This window comes from Hippopotamus amphibius, chromosome 6 (assembly GCF_030028045.1).
Source record: "Hippopotamus amphibius kiboko isolate mHipAmp2 chromosome 6, mHipAmp2.hap2, whole genome shotgun sequence".
NCBI classification, from domain to species: domain Eukaryota; kingdom Metazoa; phylum Chordata; class Mammalia; order Artiodactyla; family Hippopotamidae; genus Hippopotamus; species Hippopotamus amphibius.
The window spans coordinates 131,797,787-131,806,652 of record NC_080191.1 but is presented as its reverse complement, the minus strand read 5'-3'; positions in this window follow the sequence as shown (position 1 = coordinate 131,806,652).

The window sequence follows — 8,866 nt, the reverse complement described above, 5'->3', positions numbered from 1 at the left end:
ACTATAATGACAGTAGAGCAAATCAAGAGTAATAGTGTATTCAGAACAGTGTTACAGTCTACAACAGTTGACCTTAAAATTATTTTTTAAATATTGTAGATACTTCCTTTCCTTTGCAATACACTGCTAAAATAGTTACAAAAGCTAAAAACTGATTAACCACAATGGTAAAAAAAAAAAAAAAAATAGAAGGCTGAGACATTGAGATGAGAGATTTCAACACATTTTTGGTAGTTGTGTTAATTGACTTAGCAGAGAAAAGAAAGCTGTATCTTGAAGTGGAGAACTTCTGAAGGAAAGATGAATTTATCACTTAAAGGGGCACTGACTGTTTCAAAACATCAGGTACCAAGAGAGAGGATAAGAACAGGGGGATTTGGTTGAAAATCTGGACAAGATGAAGGAGGGAAACCCAGGCTGAAGACACCAAGTTTCCTTGCTTTTCTGCACATTGAGGAACCTACCTCTTCCACCAACTCTTTCTCTTCCCACCAACCACCAGCTCTGAAACTCTGAACCAGGAGACCTCAGGTTAAATAGAAAACTCTGGTGACGTCGGGTCTGAAACCATGAAAATTAGCTCAGAAACTGTGTTGTGAACTGATGGGCCTTTGGCCTCTTTGCAAGCACATTAACAGGCAGTGTATCCTTTCTCTTATCCCTCCAACCCGCACTCTAAGCACGTGATGCACTGATTCTTCTCTAGTGTCCAAAAGGCCCTTCCTTCAGTCCTACTCCTCACCCAAAAGAAAGATTTCTGAATATTGGCATTTCTCAATTTCGAATCTGAATATATAGTCAAGGTACTCCAATGCCTTGAGGAAGACCTTCAGTCTGAAAGCAATGTATCAAAACAAACAAACAAATAAAAAACAAAAAGGACAAAGACAGCGAAGGAATAAAAAATGTGAAAGAAAACCCCCAAACTGTAACATCTTCAGTGAGTTAAAAGAAAATATTCTGTCCATAAAAAAGAAATGTAATAGCACAAAAGAATGATATAAAAATAAAGTATACATAAAATACTTAATAGTAATTTAACAGTAAGAGTCAACATAAAAAATTCTAATAGGGATTTTGGAAGTCAATATGTAAAGTGTAAAAATTGAAAAATCAGCACTATAAACATGACTGAATATTGACATACATACCCAAAGAAAGCTTAAAAAGTTGAAACTGTCTGTATCTGAAGAGAAGAACTTAAAGTTTGATAGAAGACCTACTGCATAACACTCAGGACTCTGTAATAACCTATATGGAAAAAGAATCTGAAAAAGAATAGATATATATGTATGTATAACTAAATCACTTTGCTGTACACCTGAAACTAACACGACCTTCTAAATCAACTATACTCCAATATAAAATAAGAATTAAAAAAAGAAAGTTTGATAGAGTTTACTATACACCCTTTAGCACTGTTTGTTTTACCTGCTTGCGTGAATGACTGGTAAACAAACAAAAGAAACAAACAAAAACCAATTAAAACAAATAAAATCAAAGGGAAAGGTACAGATTTTATTTTTAAAATTGAAGCCTTTGGTGATTTTATTAAAAGCAAAATTAGTACACTCTATAGAGCAAGTAATTTTATTTCTGATGATTCAAAATGCAATAGTAATTCAGGGTCAGTCATTATGGATGTCAGCTTGGTTATATAAATAGAAACTGTAAGAGACTGCAATAGATATGTTTCTAATCTAGAACATAAGTAGGAAACAAATCTCTGACATTTTTCTTTTGATAAATGATTTACCTATTTTTATTTTCTCAGATTGCAGAAAAGCAAATTAGTAAAATAAGATTTTGAATTAATTTAGCTATAGAAAATCTAAATTAAAAGTTTCATTTTGATATTTCTTAAGGAAGGAGCCAATTTTGTTATTATGAAACATTTTAGTTTTACTGATTCTTTGTCAGTTGTGCATAAAGTGATTCTAAGATTGCACCTAACTGCAAAATATATATAATTAGTGTATGGTTGACGACTATTTTAATCATGTACTGTGTTTTTATTTATTTATGAATGCCTCTTTTATCTAGTTTATCTAATTTCTTGACATACACTTATTTATAATATTCGCTTATAAAACCTATTTCTGTGAGGTTGGTAGTGATACTCCTCTTCTATTCCTGATTTGACTTGAGATCTTTCTTCTTTTAAAAAAAAAAGGCATTTTATAGCTATAAATTTCTTTCTGAACACTACTTTAGTTGAATCATACTGGTTTTGGTGTATTCTGTTTACATTTTTATTCATTTAAAATATTTTCTGATTTCTCTTGTTATATCTTATTTGACTGATTATTTAGGAATATGTCATTTAATGTCCACATATTTGTGAATTTCCATGTGCATTTAAGAATGATAGTTTAGTGTTTTGGGAGGGAGTGTTCTATAGATCTCTGTTAGGTCCAGGTGATTTTTAGTACTCTGTAAGTCTTTTATTTCCTTACTAATTTTCTGTCTAGTTAGTCTGTCCATTGTTGGAAATGGAATAGCAAAGTCTCCAAATACTATTGATCAATTGTCTATTTTTTCCCTTCAATTCTATGAGTTTTTGCTTCAAGTGTTTTGGGGCTTTTTTGTTCAGTGCATATATGTTTGTAATAGTTATGTCTTTCTGATAGATTGACTCATTATTATAAAATGTCCTTTATCTCTGGTAAAAATTTTTGTCTTAAAGTCTCTTTTGTCTGATATTAGTGTATCCATTCCAGTTCTCTTTTGGTTACTGTTTGTATGCCATATTTTTTTCATCCATTTAGTTTAAACCTGTTTTTGTCTTTGAATCTAAAGTGTTTCTCTTGTAGACAGTATATAATTGGATCACGTTTTTTAAATCCATTCTGCCAATTTCTGACTTGATTGGGATGTTTATCCCATTTATATATAATGTAATTACTAATAAGGTAAGAATTACATCTGCCATTTTGCTACTTGCTGTCTATGTTTTTTATGTCTCCCCCCACTTCTTCGTTATTGCCACATTTTGTGTTTGATAGATTTTTGTTTTAGTATACCATCTTAATTCTCTTGTTGCTTCTTTTACTGTATTTTTCAGCTATTTTCTTAATGATTGTTCTGGTGATTATTATTAAAATCTTAACCTAAAACAATCTAGTTTAGATTAATACCAGCTTAATTTCATTGCAAAAACTTTGCTCCACTATAGTTTAATTCCCTTCTTTACTTTGTACAACTATTGTCATACAAATTACATTTTTATACATTATCAACCCCAAAACAGTTTTAAAATTATGCAGCTGTCTTTTAAATCATATAGAAGAAAAGAATTACAATGAAAATATATTTATACTGTCTCTTATACTTATCTATGTAGTTACTTTTACCAGTGCTCTTTGTTTGTAATATAGATTACAGTTATTGTCTAGTATTTGTCTGAAGAATTCTCTGTTTCCTAAGTAGAACTGCTAGCAATATATTCCCTCAGTACTCTTCTATTTAAAACATAAAGTTATGTACTTTGTTGTATTTGGATCAAGTGGGGATTAAGTCTTATAAACTATGTCTTTATGAATATGTCTTTGGTGGTTTAGAGATTATTCATTTATGATTTGAAAATTGTGTTTATAATAGAACTTTCATCAGAGGAAAAAAGAATACTGAAATGGCACTTATAAATCCCAACTGAAAGAGTTCTCAATCACAAAACTTAGAAGATGTCTCTAGGAACTGTCAAGTTAATGTTTTCAAAAAGCCACCTGGGAATGAAGCTGATAAATTATATCTCTGGTATTTGATAATCCAGTAGATATCAAATACTTTAAAGTAGATATGGAAAACAACATATTATTTCTCTACATTTAATAAAATCACTTTGATCTACTGTCAGCTAATGAAAGAAAGCAAGTCATTTCAGCAAAAATGTTTAATTTTTTAAGGATATAAAAAAGTTCTGAGTTGATAGGTAATTCCTAGCTACTTTGAGTTCCATCTTTCCTGCCAGAGTGATTGTGCTACAGTAAAAATATATATACTCTGGTACCTTTACAAGGGAAATGAAATCAATATACCAACCACCCTTGAGTGTGAATCACTGATTCCACCATGGGTCTATACTCCCTAACCTCCTCCCTTCCTTCATCTGACAGATCCAAGTAGTCACCAGTCATTAATTGTCTATCTAGATGGTATATGATCAATACTTAGTTATATTTTGACAGAAAAAAATAGATTTCCACTAGTTAACTTTTTACTAATAAAGAATGGCCTCAACAAATGGAAGGCTTAGAACAAAAACCCTTTTGTACTTTTTCAGGGAGCAATAGGTATTGCCGTTTATAATACTAGCTATCATATACTTTCTGCAAAGTAGGTAGTAATCTGAAAATCAAAGAATCTGGGAAACTTAAGAGACCATGAGTGATTGGTTTATATAATATTCATATTTTCAAGCAAACTTTTAAGAAAAATGTATTAACATCTTGGACATTTCTACAACTCCATTCTCATTATTTCTACTTAGAACAATCATGTGTTAGAGAAAATAAAGAAATAACCCTCTAACAAGATTATATCCTACAAAAACTGCAGGTACAATGTGTGACTGTATTTCCTGTCTCTTAGTGATTGTGGAACATATCCAGGACTTTCACATCAAGTAATTGACTTCATCATAGAAACATTGCAGATTCCAAAGCCTACATCAAACAATGAACTTTTAATTTTTTAATGCAATATTCACTCTTTGCATGGAAGAAAAATGCTCTCTGCTGGTGGTAAGTGGGGGAAAACAAAAGGTAATCTTTATTTACTCTGGGATTGAATAAACTAAGCAGTATGAAAAGAAATTCCTAAACAGATATTTAATATCAGAAAAAATTCAAGGCAGTATTTATTCATAAGAACAAATCATTTGGGACTGAATAATGTGTCTGGATACTTTAGGTATGAGAAATTTGAGAGACCCATAGTAGAATTTGGCAAAAGGATCCCTAACTAAATAGGGCTGAAATTCTGCCAAGTGAATTAATCTCCTCCCTTAGGCTTTGTCTTCCTGGCTCTCTCCCTAAGGATTATTTGGCCAGCTCTAATATTTATTGCTTATAATCTTAAGTACATAAGGTGTGCTTGTTAATGTGACCTCTGGTTATATTTACATAGTGAAGTATACACATTAGCAGTCATAAAGTTGTACTGACCTTTGTCATTAAAAAAAAAAACAACCCAAACCTAAAAACTCAAACCTAAAAGATGAGTCCAAAGAAGGACTTTCATTTACAATTGGCAGAAAATCCAGCCTAAACTGGCTTTAAAAAAAGGAGATGATTCACTCACTTAACTGACATATAGGGGAGGGTTGACTCCCTCTCTCTCCTCTCATTCTCCTTCTCCTTCTTCTTTGCTTCCACTACTCTTTCCTGTTTCCTCTCTTTTTGCTCTCTCCACTGTTGTATCACTTTGAGGTCTTCATTTGCCTTCATATTTGTGCAGGTTTCCCATAGCAAATAGAAGATGGCTTCATCTTTTTTAGATCTCACATCCTCTAAGATTCGGTCTAGCAGGAGGGAGAATTCCCCTGTCTCTTCCCAGCATTCCTGGTGAATGTTTACTTTCACTTCTGATGCGGTAATGTAAACCATTACTGAACTATATTCATGGTTAGGAAGAGGAGAATGAGGCATATTGATTGGCTTAGAACTGAGTCACTCACTTCACTCCTAAACCCCATCTGTATTAGTTTCCTACGGCTGTTCTAAAAAATTACCACCAACTTGGTGGTTAAAAGAACATGTTTATGCTCTTACAGTTCTGAAGATCAGAAACCCAACATCAATTTTACTGGGCCAAAATCAAGGTGTGGGGAAACCTGTGTTTCTTCTGGAGGCTCTAGGGGAGAATCCATTCATGAGCCTTTTCCAGCTTCTAGGCTGCCATTCCTTGGCTTTTGGCCCCTTCCTCTATCTTCAAGGCCAGTAGCCAAGTGGTCTCATTGCCTTCTTATTCTGTGATCAAATCTCTCTCTGCCTCCCTCTTGTAATGATATTTGTCATTACATTTAAGGTCTATCCAGGTAATGCAGGATAATCACTCAGTCTCAAGATCCTTAACAATCACATCTGCAAAGTCACTTTTGCCACATAAAACAGCATTCACAGGTTCCAGTGATTGTGACCTGGGTCTCTCTGAAGGCCATTTTTCAACATACCATAGACAATATAAGCATAAAAACAGAGAGATGGGGAGATGGAAACACAACAAATATTGGAAAGATAAGTAACAAGTATCTAACACTGATGTGTTTTAGAAGCTGTTTTTATTTTGTTCCTTTGTCTTTTGTAATCATATTACCAAAGCAAGGGTCCTCCTTGTGCTTCTAATTTTAATTTAACATCAATGGCCAAATTAACAAGTATATAGAAAATATAAGTGGGTATTGGGAAGCTAGAGATCCAGTTGTGACTTGAACTTTGCATGGCATGAAATTATCTATTCTAAAGATAGTTTGGGCATTAGCTGTTTCTTCAATTATAATATTAATTCCCTTTTGTGGCTTGAAGGTAGAACTGTGCTTTGTTGACCTCTTAGGTAAATGAATCAAGTAAGATTTTTTAGTCAAGCACAATAAGTAGCTATAAAATAGGTCAGTTGACAATGAATGTATTTCCTATTACAAAACATACGTGAAAGACTAGGTTATCATCAATTATGGCTGATATTAAATAATAGATATTTTTTGTAGAATACCTTATGTTGCCCAACTGCTATATGTTTAAGCCTTCACGTGTACAAAACAAACAAACAAAACAAAACAAAAACCAACCTCTTCTTAAATTGGTTGTTCAATGTGCCTTTTTTTGTGTGATTGGATTAATTGCTTTCCCCCCTCATTCCCTCAATGCAATCAAATTATAGCATCCTCTCTTAGTTATCAGATTTCAGAGGAAAATGGAACATATTCGTTTGTCTTGGAATTAAAATTCCCTATCCCTAAGCTTCCATGATCTTTGACTTTTCTGCTTGTTCAAAAGAATTTTAAAAATTATGAGAGGCAGAAGTATGTTATGATGAGAATTAGAAGATTGGATCTAAATCTTGATTTTGGCTAGTTGCTAGTTATCAGCTGTGAAACCTCGATAAAATTACTGCACCTCTGTGATCCTCTGATTTTTTAATCCATAAAATGGGAGATAATAGTTATTATCCACGATTACTTTCTGCATTGAATGTGTAAAGCACAGCACGCAGCACTAAAAATTATGAGCATTTTCCTTATCATTGAATTCATTCTATCACTTGGATATTGCTTAATATATAATTTTATTCAAGTGTTTTGAAGGAACTGATACATCAGTTAATAACTATTTAATGAATAGTTACTCTGTGTGCTGCCCTTAGGGAGCCTTCAATCATGATTTGTACAGTTTTCAGTAGAACCCATTAAAACTGTTTAATACCACCTAACAGAACACATATGAATATGTTTGACATAAATTTAACCACAATTTCAAATATTTCAATATGTTTTAAAAGATTTAGTTTGAAAAGCATTAGATAATAATTTTCAGTAACTGAAAACAACCTTTGATTTTCAGACATGATTCAAGAAGATTTTAAGTGTAAAGTGGGAAACCAGATAATAAGGTCTTAGTGAGTGGCCTGGAAAATAAATTCAGCAATCTAGGCCAGATGCTAAAACTGGTAACACTTTGAAGACTTCTACATCCCTGTGATTCATATATTTGCAGATACCTATCAGTCTTAAGTTTATCTTGAGGCACTATAAAATTATATGAAAATAGCCATACAAAGAGCAGTTTTTTTTTAAAAAACACTAAGATTTATCGTTTTGTTTTTTGATTCCACTTATAAGTGAAAGCACACAGTATTTGTCTGTCTCTGTGTGACTTATTTCACCAAACACAATACCTTCTGGGTCCATCCATGTTGTTGCAAATGGCAAGTTTTCATTCTTTCTATGGCTGAGAAATATCCCAATATATATATGCACCATTTTCTTTATCCATTTATCTATCGATGACACTTAGGTTGCTTCTACGTCTTGGAGGGGAGGGGGGAAGAGAAATGGGCAAATAGCTGTAGGAGATTAAGAGGTACAAACTACTAGTTATAAAATAAATGTCACAGGAATGTAAGGTACAGTACAGGCAATATAATCAATTCTATTACATAATAATAACTTTGCATGGTGCATAATCTATAAAAGTATCAAATTACTGTGTTGTATATTGAAACTAATATAATATTGTGTCAACTATACTTCAGTAAAAAAAAGAAAGAAACAAAGCTGTGGCTCTGTGGTCATATTAGCAATAGCATAAGTCTGATTATGTTGGGTTGGCATGTACTACGAATTATATAATTAAAGCTATGTATATTGTGCTTAAAAATTAACTCTAAAATATAAATTTCTATTTCAATTTTTCCCTTCTCTTCTCACTTTGATGTTACACATTAAAAAAAAGGAAAAGTGAAATTCTGAATACTGGTAATCAAAACCATTCTAAGAATCAAATACATGTTGAAAAAACTTCTTTTTCTGACACTAACATTTACAGTAAAATCTTAAGTGCTTAAAAGAAAAAAAATCTATGTAGTTTGTCAGTCTTTACCCAAAAGAGTGTGAGGAAGCAAATTTTGGTTAACAACCCTAAAATATACTAAAGTTTCTTTAATTTTAGAAACTCAGACTTACGATGAAGTAATATGGCATTCAGAGACCCATCTATTATAGCCCCCAATAGGGCTTCTCCTATTATTTCATAAGGTGCCCTAAGCCTTTAATGAATAAAGATGTGACTTTCTAAAATAACTAATACCTTTAATTTTAAAATAAAAATGAAAACAAGGGGCTGGCATTGCCCCACAAAGAGTACCATGT